The sequence below is a fragment of the Anser brachyrhynchus genome (genome assembly GCF_964034855.1).
Source record: "Anser brachyrhynchus genome assembly, chromosome: 2".
Classification (NCBI taxonomy): Eukaryota; Metazoa; Chordata; class Aves; order Anseriformes; family Anatidae; genus Anser; species Anser brachyrhynchus.
The window spans coordinates 128,756,153-128,779,392 of record NC_137695.1 but is presented as its reverse complement, the minus strand read 5'-3'; the positions used below and the strand labels follow the sequence as shown (position 1 = coordinate 128,779,392).

At 39.1% G+C, this 23,240-nt stretch overlaps 1 long non-coding RNA gene across 1 annotated transcript in view; it reads left to right on the top strand.

Annotated features, from left to right (window-relative positions):
- The window catches only part of LOC308190358, a 620,619-nt gene extending 601,643 nt beyond the window's left edge, over positions 1-18,976 (top strand). The window contains exons 2-3 of the long non-coding RNA XR_013947125.1: positions 12,529-12,665; positions 13,029-18,976. This is a non-coding gene — a long non-coding RNA (uncharacterized lncRNA). The remainder of the gene's footprint in view (positions 1-12,528; positions 12,666-13,028) is intronic.
- Positions 18,977-23,240: the final 4,264 nt, after the last annotated feature.

Below are 23,240 nucleotides of genomic sequence, written 5' to 3'. Positions count from 1 at the left end.
ATGCTACACCATGTCAGTGCTTTCTGAATATTTAAGATGATAACCTGTTTAAGAAGATAACCTGTTTTCTCAATGATATTTTCCCTGTTTATTGAAAAAATAGAATTTCAATTTTATAAGAATGCTTACATTTTTTCTTACCTGCTAAATATTTTTACTTTAGTAATTTTTCTGAGGTGTTCTTCTAGTTGATTACATAAAATATTTTAAAGATTCTTCTCCTCAACTAAACCTATATTTTTTTTCTGTATCCTTAGAATCTTTCTCAACTATATGAGGCACACTGAAGTCCTTCAGGATCTCTCTAGAGTCAGTCTGAAAATTTCTGTAATTTAAATTCTTACTTCACATATAATTCTTCGCTCTTGATTTTGAATTACCAAACATTTAACAATACTGTTAAAATATATTTAACTTTAGGTGGTTACAGCACATTAATGCATGGCTTCTGACTCACCATTTCAAACTGGAATAAATTCTCTTTTCACAGAATCATAGAATATCCCAGGTTAGAAGGGACCCACAAGGATCATCAAGTCCAACTCCTGGCACCACACAGGTCTACCCAAAAATCAGAATTCAGACCATATGACTAAGAGCATAGTCCAAATGCTTCTTAAACTCTGACAGGTGTGGTGCCATGACTACATCCCTGGGGAGCCTGTTCCAGTGCGCGACGACCCTCTTTGTGAAGAACCTTTTCCTGATATCCAGCCTGAACATTCCCTGTTCTCCATTCCCTCAGGTCCTATTGCTGGTCACCAGAGAGAATAGATCGGCGCCTGCTCCTCCACTCCTCCTCATGAGGAAGCTGTAGCCTGCGGTGAGGTCTCCCCTCAGACTCCTCTTTTCCAGGCTGAACAAACCAAGTGACCTCAGCTGCTCCTCGTACATCTTCCCCTCTAGGCCCTTCACCTCTGGACACTAGTAGCCCTCCTCTGGACACTCTCCAATAGTTTCACATCCTATTTGTACTGTGGTGCCCAGAACTGCACACAGTACTCGAGGTGAGGCTGCACAAGTGCAGAGCAGAGCGGGACAGTCACTTCCCTTGACTGACTAGCAGTGCCATGCTTGATGCACTCCAGGATATGGTTGGCCCTCCTGGCTGCCAGGGCACACTGCTGGCTCAACTTGCTATTAACCAAAACCCCCAGATACCTCTCTGTGGGGTTGCTCTTCAGCATCTCATTCTCCAGTCTGTATGTATAGACATGGTTGCCCCTTCCCATGTGCAGGACCTGGCACTTGCTCTTTTCTCTTCATCACCATTATGCCACCCTTTTGTATATCCATTTGCCAGGTGACTTTAAACACATCCACTTCAAACTAATTAAGAAAACAGTATGAAACCTCAAAATAAATACATGCTGTGTTGTATAGTCATTGATTTGTTTTTGTGTTCTTTTTTTTTTTCATTATAACTGGCTTTTCATTATAATCTGATACCTGTGAAAGATACACACACATCACAAAAGATTTTTTTTTTCACAAAAGATTTAAATTTGCATACATAGACACATTAGACATCCATAGACATCTATTAAAGAATGATTCCCAAATTAATTTACTAGTAGTTTCTTGCTAATTCATTGTCTGAACTCAAGAGCATGTTGTGCTCATCTTTGTACTCATGCATTTTTACATGCACTTTTGTACATGATTCTTTTAAAACTTACACACAACTTGAAACAGCATGGCTGGGATTTCAAGGTTATGCATTTTATGTAGCATACAGGCGGAGGTTCTCAATTTCTCTGAATTTTTTAACCTGAATGCACAACAATCTGAAACCAAATTGGTGCTTGTGAAGGAAAATGAAAGTATAGAAGACCAAACCCCCAGGGACCAAAGGTAAGGTATTCATTAGCCTGTGCTCAGTGCATATGGCACTTGAGCTATCAGTCCTGTGTAGTATTACATTGCGTAGAACAGATAAAGCAATTCATATGGAACTATACTGGGTGTAGTTTATAGAGTTTTACATCCAACAGTGAAGAGAGAACTCCAAGACTTAAAGAAAGATATTGCAAACCATTCGCAGCAAGCCAATACTCTGATAGTTCAAAGTACCTTCATGTACTTTTAGATGAGCATATCTTTTTCAAGTAATCCTTACATATTCTCTCAAAAAACAATTTTGCAAAGCACCAGGCTGAAGCTCCCAAAAGAAAACCAAAACCTTTTGAAAGAGCAACATCCAAAACTTTCTATTATCTGCCTCAAGTCTGTATGTGCTACTTCTGTTAAAATCAAGCTGAATTTCCTATAAGGTAAGTCAATCTGTTAATGAAAACATGCTTTTGAGGTTAGTGTTTTCAGCCCTTCAGTCACACTACCTATGACATTGTTAAAAATCCAAGATTTTTATTGGATATATCAGATTACTACACACATTTACTTACTTTTTCATTCATATCATGTAATTCATTAAAATAGAGTAGGTTTTTGAAAGAGTGAGAACTTTTATGTTTGACAAGAATTGTGTGGCCATGGAAAAGCAGTGCTAACTGCCCACAGGTTCCTAAAATCTGGTTTTGTTAACCCAGTAGCCATAAAGAAAATACTACATTATCACTTCAATTTCCCGGACATATCCTGGAAACACAACACGGCACAGAGAAAGCAGTCTAGGAGGTTTCTGGAGAGCGTGGGAGATAGCTTCCTGACGCAGCTGGTCAGTGAACCTACCAGGGGTGGTGCCCCGCTAGACCTTCTCTTCACAAACAGAGAAGGACTGGTGGGAGATGTGGTGGTCGGAAGCTGTCTTGGGCAGAGTGACCACGAAATGGTAGAGTTCTCTATTCTTGGTGAGGCCAGGAAGGGGACCAGTAAAACTGCTGTATTGGACTTCCGGAGGGCTGACTTTGAGCTGCTCAGGACGCTGGTTGGCCGAGTCCCTTGGGAGGCGGTTCTGAAGGGCAGAGGAGTCCAGGAAGGCTGGGCGCTCCTCAAGAAGGAAATCGTGATGGCACAGGAGCGGTCCGTCCCCACGTGCCCAAAGACGAGCCAGCATGGAAGAAGACCAGCCTGGCTCAACAGAGAGTTGTGGCTTGTGCTTACCAGAAAAAAGAGGGTTTGTAATCTTTGGAAAAAAGGGCGGGCCACTGAGGAGGACTACAAGGATGTAGCGAGGCTGTGCAGGGAGAAAATTAGAAAGGCCAAAGCTCATCTGGAGCTCAATCTGGCTACTGCCGTTAAAGACAACAAAAAATCCTTTTACAAATATATCAACGCGAAAAGGAGGACTAAGGAGAATCTCCATCCTTTACTGGATGCGAGGGGAAACCTAGTTACTAAGGATGAGGAAAAGGCTGAGGTGCTTAATGCCGCCTTTGCCTCAGTCTTTAGCGGCAATACCGGTTGTTCTCTGGATACCCAGTGCCCTGAGCTGGTGGAAGGGGATGGGGAGCAGGATGTGGCCTTCGCTATCCAGGAGGAAATGGTTGGCGACCTGCTACGGAGCTTGGATGTGCGCAAGTCGATGGGGCCGGATGGGATGCACCCGAGGGTACTGAAAGAACTGGCGGAGGAGCTGGCCGAGCCGCTTTCCATCATTTATCGGCAGTCCTGGCTATCGGGGGAGGTCCCAGTTGACTGGCGGCTAGCCAATGTGATGCCCATCTATAAGAAGGGCCGGAGGGCAGACCCGGGGAACTATAGGCCTGTCAGTTTGACCTCAGTGCCAGGAAAGCTCATGGAGCAGATTATCTTGAGGGTCATCACGTGGCACTTGCAGGGCAAGCAGGCGATCAGGCCCAGTCAGCATGGGTTTATGAAAGGCAGGTCCTGCTTGACGAACCTGATCTCCTTCTATGACAAAGTGACGCGCTTGGTGGATGAGGGGAAGGCTGTGGATGTGGTTTACCTTGAACTCAGTAAGGCTTTTGACACCGTTCCCCACAGCATTCTCCTCAAGAAACTGGCTGCTCGGGGCTTGGACTGGCGTACGCTTCGCTGGGTTAGAAACTGGCTGGATAGCCGGGCCCAGAGAGTTGTGGTGAATGGAGTCAAATCTGGTTGGAGGCTGGTCACTAGTGGTGTCCCCCAGGGCTTGGTACTGGGGCCGGTCCTCTTTAATATCTTTATCGATGATCTGGATGAGGGCGTCCAGTGCACCCTCAGTAAGTTTGCAGATGACACCAAGCTAAGTGCATGTGTCGATCTGCTCGAGGGCAGGAAGGCTCTGCAGGAGGATCTGGATAGGCTGGAGCGATGGGCTGAGGTCAACTGTATGAAGTTCAACAAGGCCAAATGCCGGGTCCTGCACCTGGGGCGCAACAACCCCAAGCAGCGCTACAGGCTGGGAGATGAGTGGCTGGAAAGCTGCCTGGCCGAGAAGGACCTGGGAGTATTGGTTGATAGTCGGCTGAATATGAGCCAGCAGTGTGCTCAGGTGGCCAAGAAGGCCAACAGCCTGTATAAGAAGCAGTGTGGCCAGCAGGTCTAGGGAAGTGATTGTCCCCCTGTACTCGGCTCTGGTGAGGCCGCACCTTCAGTACTGTGTTCAGTTTTGGGCCCCTCGCTACAGGAAGGACATGGAGGTGCTCGAGCGAGTCCAGAGAAGGGCAACGAAGCTGGTGAGGGGTCTGGAGAACAAGTCTTACGAGGAGCGGCTGAGGGAGCTGGGCTTGTTCAGCCTGGAGAAGAGGAGGCTCAGGGGCGACCTTATCGCTCTCTACAGTTACCTTAAAGGAGGCTGTAGAGAGGTGGGGGTTGGTCTGTTCTCCCACGTGCCTGGTGACAGGACGAGGGGGAATGGGCAAAAGTTGTGACAGGGGAGTTTTAGGTTGGATGTTAGGAAGTACTTCTTTACCGAAAGGGTTATTAAGCATTGGAACGGGCTGCCCAGGGAGGTGGTGGAGTCACCATCCCTGGAGGTCTTTAAAAGACGTTTAGATGTAGAGCTTAGCGATATGGTTTAGTGGAGTACTTAGTGTTAGGTCGGAGGTTGGACTCGATGATCTTGAGGTCTCTTCCAGCCTAGAAATCTGTGATACTGTGATCACTTTGGGCATTTCATGGCAAATACATTTTCTTTAAATATATATATATATATATATATATTCATTAAAATAAGTTACTTAAGTTAGTAACAGGAGTTGTGATCTCTGCTATTATGAAGTTTCTGCTATTATGGGTTTCTCCCATAAATAGCCTTGGCAAAGGAATGAGGGACCTGCTTCCCTAATAGGCCCCATCCTCATACATTAGGTGCATTTACACAGCCTGCCCGTGCCTACATATTTCTCAGCATGGAGTTTTCTAAAGATATAGGAAAGTAATAAAGATCTAAATTCTCAACAAACCTGGGAAAAGTTATGCTGGAAGGTAGAGAGAAATCTGCCTGTATGTTTAAACAATACACAATAGGCACAGCAAAACTCAGAATTTGTTAGAATGGTCTTGATTTCTTCAGTCAGCAGGGGATGCCAGTAACACCACAGCTTAAAGAAAAACTGTAAAAGTCCTGCCTACTTCTTGATTTCTATAGGATGAAGTTAGCTATCAGTTTTCCCATACTCTTTAAAGATTATTAAGTGCAAAGTCTTGCATCTTGCTAGACAAATGAACTGATTCCAAAACAACACCCCCAAGTTATCAACTTGGTAGCTTACAACTCACATTCAGCAGATGGGATCTGATATAAAATGAGTAGTGAGTTAAATCTAATGATGGACTAGTGCTCTGTGTATGATAAGGATTTTTGAATGCTTTAATGTTCCAATTAAAAATTGGAAAAACAGTGTTCTGTGGCTTCTGGACCTATAACAGACAATAAGAAAGAAGGTCTTTGCAGAATTGTCTTCGCTGTGATTGTGATATGAAAAGTGAAACTTGGTCTCAAAATCTTCAATGTTTATTACACATACCACTGTAGTTTCTAGATTTTCCAGAGTGCCCATTTTGCAAGCATATTCACGATATGGTCATGTCTTACCACCACTGTAATGTTTATTACTTAGGAATGATTATCTTAATGCAAACATATGTGCACACAAATTGCTGGTGTCCATTTTATTGTATGCTATGGTTTGGCTAGGCTGTGGTCAGAGTTACTCTCTGAATAAGGGATCAAGTTATGGCAGTACAGCACAGCCTGTAACCCTTTAGTATCTGAATCTTTTGGACAATTTGAGTTGTCTTGCATTCAGAATTAGAGGAAATTAGAGGAAAGACTAATGCATGCAATTACCTTAATGGGATGGCTGTGATGTTTTCTTTTACAGTTACTGCTGAAATAATAGTTGTCAGATCTAGCACCCAGGTTGTGACTTGATTTGTATAATCCAACAGTTCGTATGAAGGCCCTGAAAATCATGCATGCCAGAAATACTGCCTTTGAAGTTATTTTGCTTTGCTTTGTCTCCGTGGAGGCATAGATTATCATGCTATTAAAAACAAACAAACAAAAAAAAAAATAAAAAAAGGAAACTACACAAATTCCATGCTGTATCTGATAGACACTGAAGACAAAAAGTGTAAAAGAAATTTGATTCAAAACCAGTTTCTTTGAGAAAAAACAGGCCTCAACTGTTTTCCAGTCATAGTAATCGTTCTGTAACTAATATCCCAGACAGTTTTGCAGGAGTCCATTTTCTAAAGCACCCTCAATTAAAGGCTATTTTTTTTTTAATTTTGGACTATGTAAACAGCAATTCTTAATAGTTTTGAATTGTAAATGAGAAGTACAGCCATGTTAAACAGTACATCTACCTTTTGTTTGTTTGTTTGTTTGTTTGTTGCTTTGTTTTGGAATTTATCATTGATGGGAAAAACTAATTTAACAATGCATATCAAATGCAAGGGAAGAAAATACCTGAAGGTTCTGTACCTGTAAAATGCTTATTTATTATTAACTGCCATAAAATTAGCAACCTGTATTTTTCAACCTGGCTTTAAGGAAAACAATTGCTTTCGATGGCTGAAAAAGTAAACTAAAATAGAGATGTAGACAAGAAAATATATCGGAATATTGTTACCTTTTGCAATAACACCTTACAAAACACTTGATTCACGGTTTCACAAGCTTGATTCAGAGAATTTCAGCAAAGAAAAATATTCAACTTCAGTGGTGGAATCTCATAGATTTTGGTCAGGTTCTTATTTTAAATGTTTTAAAAGTTTTCAGTCTGAAAAATGAAGCTGAAACATAGTTTTGGACATTGTGTCTAACTATCGCTTCCAATGAAGAAAGAGAAAACAGAGGGTCTTGAATATCAGTTTAAATAGGAAAAAAGTTATAAACATTCCTTTTCTGATTACCATTCTTAACTTTGCACCGCAGCTAAAGTATTGTTTGAATGGGTTAAAAAAATAAAAATTGGTATTTGTGGTTGCAGATTGCAATTTTGTTCCCTAAGATAATTTCCAGGTTAACTTTCTTCAAAGTCCATTTGCATTCCAAAGTCAATATTTTTATGTGCATGTTTCTTTAACAGTTTGCAAAAATGTCTAGACTTATTTTTCAAATACGCTTCTTATGTTCCAGCTACATGAATAAGCACATTTTTTTGCTTAAACCCAACATTTTCTAGCAGATTAGGCATGTGGTAATGTTAAGTGTTCTACATTATCAATAAATATTCATAGGTTCATAAATCTGTAATAACACTAAAAAAGTATAGCAGTAATTTCTTACTAATTATACAGTAAGTTATTATAAACAAGCAGATGAGAAAGCCACAACAGGTCTGAGTACTTCATGCAGCAGCAGGGTGTTCCTGCCATCAGGCTATTTGCATTTGGGGTATGTGTCTGAATGGGGAAGCCTGGACTATAAGCTATAGTCACTGAAAAGAGAGTCAGTCCAGAGACTGACTCTCAGCTCCTGAGAATGTGTCTGCACTACTTTGTAAACCATTTATGGGGCCTACATTTAGCTATCTGGTATGCAGTCTATAGATTTACCACTGGATAGCAATAATGGTGTACAGAACAGCATTCAGTGTGTACGCTTAGAGTACTGCAGGGAACTTAGATTAGTCTTTTGTAGTGCAGACACAGCTGAGCACAGGACGTGGAAACAGCTCAAACAGCTCCTGTGTGGAACCTCCAGAATGAGCACAAAACATTTTCTGAACAAGATCTCAATACCTGCAACAGAACTGGGTCAAGTCAAAAATGTGCCAATGTGCCACTGAGAAAAAAAAAAAAAAAAAAAAAAAAAAAGCACTCCTGACACGTTTCATCCTCAAGGGCTCATTAATAATTCCCTACCCAAAGACAGAGACTGACTAACAGGAGCCGGGGGGGAGAGGTGCTAGAATGTGTCTTTGGACCAAGGGAGTAAAGGTTGCACCCTGATTTTTCCTTCAGGCTCATTTGAAAGGAACTTCAGCAATGGCTTTTAAAGACAGAGACAGCAAGAACTGGAAGAAGACACACACCCATGGCTAGAATGATAATTCTATGTGTTTTTTAGAAAAATTAATTTATACAGATAGAAATAAATTGTCTCATAAAGAAATAAACAGTGCTGCCTTTCTAAGGAACACTTTTACTTCAATTTGGAGTATCATTCTGAAAGCTGAAAAGATGCTTTGACACTTACTTAGTTAATATTCAGATAACCTTATCTGATGTCCAACTGGGACAGGTTGCCCAGAGAAGTTGTGGATGCTCTATCCCTGGAAGTGTTCAAGGCCAGGCTGGATGGGGCTTTGATCAACCTGATCTAGTGGGTGACATCCCTGCCTATGGCAGGGGGGTTCGAACTAGATGATCTTTAACGTCTCTTCCAACCCCAACCATTCTATCATTCTATGATTCTATGTTTCTATGTCATTATAGACACAAGGCAACCTAAAATGACCCTGACCAAAACCCAAAGTTCTACCATTCTCACTCACTGCCTGTGTTCCTCCCAAGCCTTTTATGTTATAGCCCTTCTGTCTCCTTCTCCTATTCCTGCATTTATTCTCGCTTTTACTCAGATAGGAGTATCTGTCACTGGTCAAATCATGCATTGGAGCAGTCTCCAAATCACTGTCATGGTTCCATAAGATCTGGCCTGTAACAAGGAGCAGTTATAAGAGTTTTCCTTTTATATCCACATCATTCTTATTCCTCACACCATGTTGTGTATAACTTTTTTTTCTGAATTGGGTCTTCATTTATCTTTGTCCTATCTTAGACTATTAACACTTCAGGGCAAGGAATGTAACTTATACCACAGTTATAAAAAGATGTGCACATTTACTGCTCTCTATAAATGACTTTTTAACAACAAAATTAATGTCCTTCAATTCCTAAACAGGCAGAAATCTTTCTTTCCCACATAAGTTTTACTTGTGTGAAGTCGAAGGGTACTGCCACTATTGTAGTAGTAGTAATAATAACAGTTTATTGTATTGATAATTTATTAAAACATAAACTCTGAAATGGCATGCAAAGTTAAAAAACTGGCAGCAGTGCCTGTTTTATGAAAAGTATGATAATAGCAGGAAATTATTCTTAATACACTGCTCTAGTAGGACAAAGTTAAATATTCCTCATCTGGAATTTAAAACTCTCAATTATCCTCCATGTCTCAGGGGAGTCACTCTGTAAAGGAAATATCAGTTTTCACCAAGATTGTCTTTCAATTAAAGTTTTACTTACATACTAGTATGGTAAGGGACACATAGTACAGTAAAATAAAACAACCCTACTGTAAGATCAAAGTATCTTTCCATTATGCATATATGCACAGACACATTGTTGTATCTGCTCAGTTATCTTTTTTTTTTTTTTTTCCTTTTTTTTTCGGAGTGTATCCATTGAAATTTTAGACTTGCCATTTATTTTCTGAGGTTTCTGTGGTTACTGTTGTCAGAGGTACCAATACTGCAATGAAGTGAAGGAACACATATCTCATATTTTCTGTGTGGTATAAAAAAAAAATATACAAAAATCCAGACTTGTGCAGATTTTTCAAGCATTGGTTACTTTATAATTTCCTTCCTTCTCTCCCATTTCCAGCCCTTGTCTAGATTGTATGCCTGCCAGACATAATTTTCAACAAAGGAATATTGAAATAGGAAATATTCCACAGCATGTTCTTGATGTTGAGTCTACAAATACTGTACTGAAAGTCTTTCACTTCAAAGATATACACAAGTGGTAGGAGTCATTAGGGAGAATGGATATATTGCAGATTGCAAGTAGCATCATACATTTTTTATTAGGAACATGACTACCATGTATGCAAAATGTCAAAGCTGAACAATTACAAAATGCAAGAAACCAACCCAAATGAGAACAACAGTTGTCTGATGTTTGAAACCAGAACAAAGAAGGGCTAGCATGGAAGAAATGTCAGTACTTCATTACTAGAAGGGCTGGACAAATTCTAGTCAGCAGAAAAGACATCTGCACCAAAGGAAACATTAAGGATCTGATGATATCAAAATGTATACTGTCTCAAATAGTTTTTCATTGCTTCTGGGCTATGAGGCTTTATCTGACTTCCATGGAGTACCACAAGAGGTAGATCAGGCTATATGAAGGGAACATCTTCCCTTTGGGGTATAAAAAGAAAAACCATACTCTCTGTGAAACCAGACAGAAAGGTGTGAAGATCTATAATATATATATATACATGTGGATTATAAAAGGTAACGTTTATATAAGAGGTGAGTGATCCTTGGTGAGCATCACTCTCTTCTTGTTTTTTTTTTGTTTTTTTTTTGACTTTTCTTAAAATAATTTCTATTAACACTCATTTTAAGACATAATTACTTTGAAGAGTATAATATTCTTATTTTGTAGCTTGCACTATGTCTTCATTGACTCAGATCTTCCAGTGATGTTCCAGTTGCTGGTGCATCTGTGCCATCTGAACTCTGGGGAATTTCTGGAGGCTGAAGGCCTTCCAATGGGACATGTACATATGGAGGCCTGACCAATGCTCACAGTTGTTCCTTTTCATTCACTCAGTAAATGAAAAACAGGAAATAACTTCCATTCTCTAAAATGTCAAGTCTACCACACAAAATTATCAAAGACTACAAAGGAAGCATATGTTCATGTTTCATATCAGAAGTCCATATTAAACTGGAATGGCAAAAGGCTGAGTTATTTGTAGCTTGCTTTGAATAACTGGCCTAGAATTAGCATTTGGAAACTGTCTTGGCTTGAAATTAGGTTTTTATGATTCCTTACAGTTTCATAGTGCTGGCAGGATAAACAGTATCTGACTTTGATGGGATCCTTCACAGTTCTAATTATTTGATTATTTTTAATAACAACAAAAACAAAAAACGTTTTAAAGAGAAAGAATATCAACTTTTATTTAGTGCACATCAATGATACAGCATTTATTATTTCAAAATAGGAAAAAATGCTTTTAAATGCTTTAAAATGCTTTTTTTTTCCTGCTTTTATCTTGATACAGCAGAAAAATACTCTATAAGGTACATTTAAAAATATGGATTTTTCTCTTCCTCATCATCCCTTGAAATGAATGAAAGAATGAACAATTGCTTGTCCATTTATTTCTGATACTGGCCTAAAGATCACTTTAATGAAATTTTGGAAGTCAGGCAAACTTAAATTCCCAGTTCCTGTTTGAAATGTATAATATATATATTATTTTTTATTTTATGCCTGAAGAGGTCTCATAATACTCTGTGAATATGTTTTATTTTAGGTTCATGCAGTTGAGACCTTATTAAGGTGCTATTTATAAAGCACGACTTCAGAAGATAACACAGAGGGAAAGGAAAAATATAAAAGCTTTGTAAGGAGGCATAGACCAAGCCCACAATGTTAACTCTGATACTGGCCAGTAGCCCAGAGGAGGGTATGAGCAGGACAGGTACATGCTAGCAGATCCACAGAATGTTGCTGACCCTTATAGGGTTGTTTTAAGTGAAGTAGTATCTTGGTATGTAATAGACATCAATGCATTTCTCTTCCATACTTTTTTAAACTACTTTACAAGCAGTCGTCATGTTTCATGAAGTTCCAAAGATGTGAAAAAAATATTCCTTGCTCTTTGTTAAGAAGTTACCAATTTCTGCTTTCATTTCATGCTGCCTAGCTTATTTTATTAGGTAAGACTGACCACATATTAAAGTTAATTTTTGCATTGTTTTCTGAGTGAGGAAGTACAAACAGAAAGATCTAAAATGCTTTGAGTTAAAAGGGAAAACTTTTGTAGGTAGGTGGAATTATACAAGGAAATTGCAAAGCTTATGCAGTTTTTTATAGCTAAATATATTTATTTATTTATTTGTTTATTTATTTGTGATTGTGAGCAGTGCAGATCAGGTTAATAACAAGAAATCTTTCCTTTTAATGGTCTGTACTCAGTCCAGCACGGATGAACCCTTAGCTCACAAAAAGAGGCTTGTACTAGAGATTGGTTCCTATCTTTACATTTAAATTGTAATATACAGTGCACTTGTCCCCATCATGCTCTTCCACATAAATGATACATAGTAATACATGTTTCTGGAGAATTACATCTTCAACTTTCCAGTTCTCAGCAATTGCTTAAAAAATCTCAGTCGTCTGCATTTTGGCATATTTTGTTTCTTTCAGGCTTGGGATGAAGGTGTTAACTGGGATGAAAGTGCACCATGATGAAGGTGTTAACTTTTTTAATCTGTACTGAAATTCCCAGAAACTTCCTGGCAGATGACAAAAGAGCAGGATGTAAATTGTTTCTTTCAGCACGGGTAAGTCCATTTCAGCCGAAAGTGCCTTCAGCTGAAAATTAATGTAAATCAGAGGAAAATATAAAAATTAAATAAATTTGCCTTCACATTCTTCTCAATACCTTGCAAATCTTTTTCCAATCTCATTCTTTGTTTATCAAAGAAGAAACAGACATACTAAGGAATGCCGGAGATCAAACATTTGCATTCACTGTGTAGTTTAATAGAGAACAGAACTCAAGAAATAGGAGAAATCTAAGGTGATAGTAATTTGTGAGTCACAGCCTTTAGAAAAGCTGTTAAACAGCTGCCTTTTTCTAGTAATAACACTGATTCATGATAATCAGAAAGAGGCAGTGGTAACCATTTCTTTTTATTAATTAGGAGCTGGATCCAAAGCCCACAGAAGAAATTTCAGTGATACACCCCAGATCTTCTGGCAATACCTTACATAATCCAAGATTTATTTTTTAATGGTTGTATCATATCACTGGTTGTAAATATATTGAAAAAGAAATCTGAACCCCACTTCCCAGGAAATCATGGAAAGAAGTGAGAAACAGAGCTGACTTTCTGATTTAGTGGCCTCTGTCCATGATAGGACGTGTTTATGTCAGGGACAATTAATGTATTAACTGTCTTCCTGAGTTGTTACTGTTTCTTGCCGAGTCATACTGTTTGATCTGAATAATAAAAGATCCTGCTTTATGGCAGATTTTTCTAAATTTTCATTGATTAACAATTCTACCCCCACATTCCTCTGTCACTACATTAATACATTTGGGCAGTATATAACAAACCTACATTTCTGAAGGCCAGAAGTCTTTGTGAGATATGTGTAAGTAGAACCCAGTCTTCTGAAGTGTTTTTAAAAGTGTAATGCATTTAATCTGAAACAGGAAATTGCCTCTTTTCATTGCTGAGTCTACTGCACAAAAGTATCTTAGACAACAAAGGAAGGACATCCAGTATGATATGAAGTCATTAAAAATGTAATGGCAAAATGTGGATTTATTTCTCATTTGCTCTGAATAGCTAGTAAGACTAGTATTGGGAAACCATGCCAGCTTGGACATAGGGTTTGTTAATTCATAAGAGCTGTTCGGTTCTGGCAGGTCTGAGTGAGATCGGACCTTCATAGAGACTTCACAGAATTTTGATAGCTGTTTTACATTTTATGGCAAGAGAATGGTAAAAGTTTCTTTACTGGAAACAAGTTAAATAATATATCTTAGAATTACATTTCCCTTCTGTAATGCACTGATATCTCATTGCCATATCATCTGATATGTCTAGGACTTCCATTTCTTCTATTGTTCCTAACAGACAAGATGCCAGTTTATAGCATTATTTTTTGTTAGCAAGCTTAAATGATAACTGAATTTTTATTATTAAATTGCATTCTTTTTTATTACAGCAACCCCTGAGGCATTTAGCAACATAAAGGAATTTTTAAAAATTCTGATGGAATGATTGAGTTTTGCCTACAAGAATTTCATTGTCATATGAATATCCTGATTTCATATTAGGCTTTCCCTCATCAAGGCTATTAATTGTGCCTCTCTTTTTTCTACATAGCTTTCTCTTTTTTCAATGCTTACAGTAAATCCTGAGCTTCAAAACCCCTAACTCTCTCTCAAATAGTATTCAGACATATTAAAAAAAATGCATCTAGCTAATTATGAATTTTATTTTGAGATGAAATGCAGCAGCATTTCAAGAGCAAGAGCAAGCAGCAGTAGCTCTTTTGAACTATAGGAACTACAGAGAGGTTTAATCTATTAAGTAATCTATTAAGTTTCTCACTATATTACTATCTAGTCCTTCTTCAAAGCTAGTTTAAAATGTTTGAATCTATACATCTTCCACTAGTTCTCTTGATATACTAATCTCTATCTTACTGATAGGAATTTATTCCATCTTAATTTCATCAAATTATTCACAGCTATATTCACCTCCTATGCCACCATAAATAACTACTCTTCATGCTTCAGGTGATATCTTAGCCCCTCAGAAATGATAAGAGTTTTGCTGTTTGTGGGCTAGGATTTCATTCATTTTAAAAGTTATGTTTGTTGTTGTTGTTGTTGTTTGTTTGTTTCCTCTTTTTTTTCCCCCTCATTTTTATTTTCTCAGATTTCCCTTTTGAAACGTCTGGTAATGTTAAACTTTATACTGTGATTCGGATTATGTGACTAGCCTTCTGCTATTGCACAGATAGATAAGATCTAGTTAGAGTAATATAATACTGAAAAATCAATGTTGTTAACTACAAAGTGTCATGATGGTCACCTTTTCAAAGAACTTTCAATTAATTTATGAGAACATACCTAAGACTCCCTACTGGAGTGCAATACAAAGCAAATTCTGCTGTATTGAGTTCCCTATCATTATGGACTAATCAATTCAGAAGTGTTTTTCATATTTATATTGTTTTCTTTTTCATTTCTTGGGCTTTAGTTGTACTAAAAGGTACAACAATCACAAAGTGATACACAGCACAGATGAATATTGTATTGGCATCTGGCAATGGAAGTCTTTCTTATAAGATAATGATGTCAAAGATAGAATGTTTTAGCAGAGTGTTGGAGTGGCTTTATGTTTAAAAAAGAATGAATTAATCTTTAAAATAAAATATCAATGGAACTATTTTCAGCTTGTACTTTGCAACAGAAACCTAGAGAGAATATTTATATAGCGTGATATTCAGATTTTTTCATTGTTATGTGAGTATTTTCAAGTCATTGTAAGAGACTCGTGTAAACCAGATATAACTAATTTCCTTGCCTGGGGTGTTTCCCAGTTGCTGGATCAGAACAACTCAGAAATAATTTATCTTTGAAAGCATTTGACAGAGGTAGGCTAAATATGCCACCATGCAATATTAAATGTTGTAAACAACTTAAATTACACCAAACTTGGCATGTTAGCCTGCCAATCTATAGCTACTGCCAGCCACAAGAAAAAAATAACTCTGTGCAACTATGCAAATATACACCAGATGAAACTGCTATAGAGTCTGCATTCAGTACTTTGCATCAATCCCTTATCCTTTCCCTATATACAGAAACTGCATTTTCAAAACATGCAGGCATTAATATAAATCACTGAATTGATCAGATGCTTATTGGCTTAGGAAGGCAAGCCCATTTCTTTTGACTTTTCTATCTGGACATGTTAAAATTCTAGGAAACCTGCTCGGGGTCCAAAACAGTTCTTCTCACTACGATAATTTTATGTGAGACATATTTTCACAGCAAAATCCCCACAAATTTACCCTGAGATTGTTTATACTCCATATCCTTTCATCCCACTGCAGATTGAATTTACCATGTGAATGTCATTTGGGTACTGAGAACATTGGCCCAAGGCCAGCAGTCGTCTCCTTGCTCAGCTACCCTCTATGAGACCAAGTGCTAGTAAGTAAGGACTTGTCCAAACAAAGGTCTCTATTGAGGAGTTTAGGTGAACCAAGGTTGCTAAATCTAAGCTCTGATCAGAAAATGCCTCTTAAGCACTACCTGAACGTGCAAGAACTTTTTTTTTCCTAATACAAAGTTTCCTATTTGCCTACATCTGCGAACATCTAGAAGCACCCACTTCTGGGTTCAGTTCTGGGTGCAGTTCTGCACTTTGCTCCAAGGGCTAAACCTAGCTGGGGTTTAGAAATGAGACTGATCCCCAGCCTGACTGCCCTGACTGGTTTGTCTCTGAATGCAATTAAATTCATGAATAAGGTTGAATTCCTTCCCTACTTAAATGCTTCCTGCCACTTTATTTAAAGCACATATAGAAGAAATAACAACAGTGTTGCCAGACTCCTTCACAAAATTCTTCCTCAAGTTGTGTGTGAAAAAATATTCAGTTCTTGTCTTAGTGTGAATGAAATCCAGTCACATCACCATTGCCCAGTAAAGCACCTCCATCAATGATCATCTATAGGTTGTTCAAGGCTAGGCTAATGCTCCACTCTTTCTATCAAATTCATACTCCCACAGGAAGGAATTTAAGCAGAAGAAGAATAGTGAATTGCACAGTGAGTGGAGCATGCTTTTGAGAAGTAAGGATCTAGAGTCCCATTTCCTCTTCCAAGCAACGGTTCTGAATTTCAAACAGTGACCAGAACTTCATGGTAGGCAATTTTTTGTGAGGATTACATTTACAGATGCAGTTAAAATACTCAGATTTCTTCTGATTAGCCAATCTTTTACATGTATCCTAAGAGAAAATAATTTAAAAAAAATCTAATTTAAAGTTTCAACTGTATTTAATTCCTTATTTGTATTCAATTGTATTTAATGTTACAGAATTTTGCATAAGTTTTTGCTGTCCCCATACTACATGTCCAACCTAATGTTCCTATTGGAAATTTCGTTATCGCACTTAGCCATGAACATTTAATCTCAGACACTCCAATAGGAAACACAGAATTTAACAGAGCTTTAGCAACAATCTTCAAGGTATTAATATTTTCCTCAAGTAGCAAAGAAAGTCTTTTTATCTCCTGAAATCACACTTAATATTGGTAAGCATTAGAAAGGTTTTTTTTTTCTTTCCTTTATCACCAGCAACAAACATTAGGCATTCTCTAAAGAATGAAATCTGAAGTCAATAGATGTGTTTCCATGGACTCAGCAGAAGCTCTTTTAATGTCATTCTAGCTAGGAATTTCTTATAACAAATGATGGAAATGCAGTTCAGAATAAAGGAGTTTTCCATGATGGTCTGAGTTTTCCATAACCGAGATATTTTCTAAAAGTATTTTTTAAATTAAAATATAGATAAACAAATACATCACCAAGCTTCATTGCTTCTTCTTATGATTTTTTTTCCATAAAAGAAATAGTTGAATATAAAATAAAGAAGAATAAATCAGGTTACTATAAAAGTACACCAAAAAATGGTATTTGTTTTTTCCAGGCCACTTTCTAAAATCATTCAAAATGAACACACACACACACACACACACACACACAAAAAAAAATCAAAACTGATTTATATTCCTTCATGTTATTAAGGTAACATTAGGAATTAAGATGCAGATTACCTCTCTATCAGAGGTATAGAACAACATATATTTGTGACTGAGAGGAAGGAGGAAATTCAGCTGCCAATGAAGAATATTTCTACACATAAATTTTCTGGGAGGTTGGTCACTTGAAACAATAGAAACAGGGCAAAACAAAAGTCTGCAAGAGCTCAGATCCACTCCTTATGTTGTCTTCCCAGGGTACCTGATGTACCATGTATATTCTTAGCCGTGCCAGTACCCAGGCATAGCTGCAGTCTGGCTTGCTAAGCACAGTTTGTCAGCATGGCATGCCATTACTATTTTCCCTGTCTAAAAGGTCTGGAAGAAACAGCTGAAGAGTCAGCTCTTTTCCAAATAAAATCCATGGTAGAATGAACTTTAATTATGTTCTGGAATTGAAGATTAGAAAACCAAATTTCTAATATTTTTCCTTATAAAATTTATTTTGTAAGTTAAGAATGAAAGCTTTAATAAAAATTTGAGAAAAATGTTTTCCTGTTATTTTGATTTCTCAGTTTCCATCAGAATTTGCCAGAGCCTTTTCTCAGCTTAATCATTAAGTTATATTCAAACATATTTCTCTCTCTTCCCTCCTCCCCATCATAAAAGACAGAATGATGTTACTTAACAGAAGGAACCCAAAGATGTGTTTTTATAGATCCAAATTGTTGCAGAGAATTCTCACTTCTCTGTAAAACACCTCAAATTTGTTTTGAACAAAACCTGGAGACAGCACTTTTTGATGCAATGAAAACAATTTTGAGTCCTTTCTGCCAGATTTTATTCTATTGACAAAAATACTTTGTTGTTCTCATTTCTATATGTCATGTAAATGAGAGATGAAGACTGTCTTCAGGCATGTGAGGATGTGTAGAGTGTATACAATACACTTGAGTATAGGAGGGAACTGAAGGAAGTGGCATAAGCAATGGCAGACAATGATGTGCTCTTTCAATCAGTAAAGATGTGGCTTTCTATGGTATCAGGTAGATAGCACCTGTACTTGTGTTTCTACATCTGAGAGTGCTTTTTTTTATAGCCAAGGGAAAATGGTTACTAAGGATCAATATAGAAATGTCTTATCTTTCAGATATAATCCTAATCACTCAGGCTAAGGAGGAGTTGCTTGTACTTCCCTGACACTGGATTTTTCACCGCAGAGAGATTTCAGTTCCACTGAAGGAGCACTCTTCCAGTATAAGGAACAGCTCCTCTTTCTATGGCATGCCTTGCTTCTGTAACATATGCCAAGTGCTTGCAAGACAGCAAAAATTTGGCAATCCTTCCTTATTCTCACATCCTCCTTAGCCTGTCATGTACCCATCAGGAATTTCTGCACCTTATAGCCATGAAAGATTGCAACGATACTTGCAATCTCTGTCCCTCAGTCACTCCTTTCCCTCTTCTGTCTGTTGGGCCAAAGAAGGGTAAGGGTGGTGATGGGTAGAGATGCAGGTGAAGAAGCTGTGCTAACGCAAGGCATCCTTAGAAATCTTTCTCTGCTCTTGTAACTTCACAGACAGTCCTGCTCAATGAAAATTTTCCCTGTTTCTGCAGGTCTCACCCTTGTGCACCTCTCCTCATAGGGCCCAAGCCCGCTGTCACAGGTCATGTATCTTCAGATACCATAAGCCTATCCAGAGAAATATCTTTCTGTAGACACCAGAGACCATGGAGTATTTAATGCCTCTCTGATTAGTTAAATTCCTCTCATCAAACCTAATGTTTAGGATGTGGTGCAAGATATGGCTACAGGCTGAAGTTCACAGTGATTTGGAATGACAAAGATACAATAATCATGATACAACTGACACAAAGCCACAACAAAAAATGGTAGTTTCCATATATGATGTATTGTTACATATCAGAATCTGCTATTTGTATGTACCACTTTAGACAGGATTTACAGTGAAATTTATACCATTTCCTACCTCAGCTCCCTCAAATTATTGTTTCAATTTCTGTATTTATTTTTCATAATCTGAGGCAAGAGTCAGACCTGCTATGAAAACATGCCTCTCCTAAACTTTTAAGAAAGAGAATATTATATGAAGCAGAAAATCTTACTAGCTCAAAGGGAGACCTATGAGGCAGGAACTAGCCTTACCTGAAACAGGCTATAGTCAAAAGCTGTGTAAAGTTTACACAAAAGCTGTGTAAAGTCGAAAGAACCAGTCCTAGAAAACCAAAGGCAAGAAATGCCTGAATGATGCACAGTGAAACAAGGAAACCAACAGGAATGGGGCTCACAGGAAAGGATTCTGAAACAGGAGCCTGAAGTACATTGTATGTGTTGTCACCACTGCACCTTGCTCCTTTTTCATAGCCCTGTAGTTAGTACCCCACAGAGGGCAGAGTATTTTTCATATGACTGATTTGTTTTAAGACTTCATACTCCCTCCATTAGTGTTGTAAGTAATGAGTGGAATGCTTGTATAGGGTTTTACTGAGCCCAGTTAAGCAGTTCTTGGTTTTCAACCTACTGGCTGCTCTTCAGAGAGATGAAGAGAAGTACCTCTGTGTTCGATTCTGCAAAGCCCTCTGGCTGATATACAAATGCAAACTATTATATTCTTTTAAAGCATGTTAACACTGGAACCCAGAGGTATGAATGCATTTTGTGTTTGTTTATTTATTTTATTTTGTTTTATTTTCAGTGGAAAAGAAGCTGAAGCTGAAAATAAAATATGGTTCCTGAATAGTCAGCCTACTGTATACGGAGGATGGTTAAACTAAATGAAATTCATTCACAGTAGGTTAAATTTGGCCACAGGAGAAGCTGACATTGGAACATTACTAAAGAGACCATGTTGTTGTGAGTTTATTGACAGCAGAAATAAACAGAGCACTGGGTTTTAATTTTAACTTATATTTGTACCCTTCTAAACTAAAGACCCCAATGACGTCTGTCTCAAGGAACTAACACCACTTCTTTTTTTAGTATGCATTGCATAAAAGATAACTTGGCACTGAAGAAGTGCACCATGCAGTATATAGCATGTGTACTTTCTTCATGTCAGTTATCCATATGCACTACTTTCATTGCATTACATGCTGAGGAACAAGAGACTGGAGAACAGCCCCACAAAAAAAAAAGGATGTGGGGAGGGTTGGTTGACAGCAAGTTGAATATGAGCCAGCAGTGTGCCCTGGCAGCCAAAAGAGCCAACCCTGGGGTGCATCAAGCACAACATTGCTAGCCGGTTAAGGGAAGGGATTGTCCCACTCTGCTCTGTGCTGGTGCAGCCTCACCATGAGTAGTGTGTGCAGTTTTGGGTGCCACAGTATAAGAAGGACATAAAACTGCTAGAGAGTGTCCAAAGAGCAACAAAGATGATGAAGAGTATAGAGGGCAAGTCGTATGAGGAGCAGCTGAAATTGCTTGGTTTTATTCAGCCTAGAGAACAGGAGACTGAAGGGGGCCTCACGGCAGCCTACAGCTTCCTCACAAGGGGGAATGGTGGGGCAGGTGCCGATCTCTGCTCTCTGGTGACAGTGACAGGACCTGAGGGAACAGCGTAGAGCTGCATTAGGGGAGGGTCAGACTGGATGTCAAGAAATGGTTCTTCACCAAGAGCACTGGAACAGGCTTCCCTAGAAGCAGTCATGGCACTGTATGGGGTTCACGTGGCAAGGTTTTGATTGCAGGGGTGGCTGCTGTGAAAAAAGTCAAGAAGCTGTCCCATGTTAGATCAGAGTAAGCTCCAGCTGGCTGCAAAGGGACCTGCTACTGGCCAGAGCTGAGCCAATAAGCAGTTTGCTTCTCTGTGAGAGCATCTTTAAGAAAATGAAAAAAAAATGCTGCACACCAGGAGCTAGAAGAGCGAGGAGTGAGAACCAGCCCTGCAAATACCAAGGTCAGTGAAGAACAAGGGGGAGGAGGTGCTCCAGATGCCAGAGAAGTTCCCCTTCAGCCCGTGGAGGAGCCCCCGGTGGAGCAGGTGGATGTGGCCTGGAGGAGGCTGTGGCCCATGGAGAGACCCCGCAGGAGCAGGCCCTGGGCCGGAGCTGCAGCCCGTGGAGAGGAGCCCACGCAGGAGCAGGGTGTCTGGGGGGAGCTGCCACCCGTGGGGGACGTGCTGGAGCAGTTTGCTCCTGGGAGATGGACCCTGTGGTATGGACCCATGTTGGAGCAGTTCTTGAAGAGCTGCTGCCTGTGGGCAACACCTGCAGGCTCAGTTCGGGAAGGACAGCATCCTGTGGGAGGAACTCTATGTCGAGCAGGGACGGAGAGCGAACGTGAAGGAGTGGTGGAGACCAAGTGTTACAGACTGACTGTAGTCCCATTCTTCATTCTTCTGTACTGCTTGTGAGGGTAGGATGTCAAAGATGTGTGGGGGGAAGGTGTTTTTAGTTTGTTTTTAGTTTCTCACTGCTCTAGCTTGTTAGTAATACGTAATAAATTACATTAACCACCCTGTGCTGAGTCTGTTTTGCCTTTGACAATAATTGTTGAGTGATCTCCCTGTCCTTATCTCAGCCCTTGAGCCCTTTTCATTGTATTTTCTCCCTCTTTCCCTTTGACGGCGAGTGAGAGAGTGATTGTGGTGGAGCTCGGCTGCCCAGCTGAGTAAAATCACCACAGGCACCAAGCTCGATAGAGTTCAAGAGGATTTTGGACAATGCTATCAGATATATTGTGTGCCCTTGTGGCCAAGGAGGCCAATGGGATCCTAGCCTGCATCAGAAGGAGTGTGGACAGCAGGTTGAGAGAGGTGATCCTCCCCCTCTACTCAGCTTTGGTGAGGCCACCCCTGGAATATTGTATGCAGTTCTGGGCTCCCCAGAACAAGAGGGATGCAGAACTTCTAGAGAGGTTCCAGCATAGAGCCATGAAGATGATTAAGGGATTGGAGCATCTGTCTTATGAGGAAAGACTGAGCAAGCTGGGCCTGTTTAGCCTAAAGAAGAGGAGATTGAGAGAGGATCTTATCAAACTCTACAAATACCTGAGGGGACTATGTAAAGAGGATGGAGCCAAACTCTTCTCAGTGGTGGCCAGTGATACATTTCTGCTTTGCAAGTGAGAGGTGCTCTCCTGTGATGACAGTCTGAAGAATGATTGGCTGCAATCTCCAGCTTCATTAGCACTGTACACCTGCAGAAGGATAACACTGATAAGAACTTGGTGCACCATTCCCATTTTGTATCCATTAAAAAGCAGAGGGAGGCTGTTGAGGCCAGATGGATAGCTGCAATCAAGCAGTAGTTTTTTGTTTTTTTTTTTCTTTTCTGAAGGTGCTGCCCTTCCTTCGATGCCACAAAAACTCAGGACAAAGACTTCAGAAGCAAAGACCTGGCAGAATTCAAGATATAAGCAAATCTTTCAACGTGTCTGCAAGCTGCAAATATATTTGAAACTTTCATTTGAAAAGTAATTGTTCCCTCTCATGAAGATTTTTTCATGTAAAAAAAAAATATTTCTTATTCATTTCCAAACCCACTGCTTTTGGATTCCAGTCATCTAAGTAAACCTAAATGATCTGTCTGGATCCAGATGCATACAACAGTAGCTTGTCTCATGAAAATCCTTTGTGGATTTGTTTTCTTCTACAGATTAAATC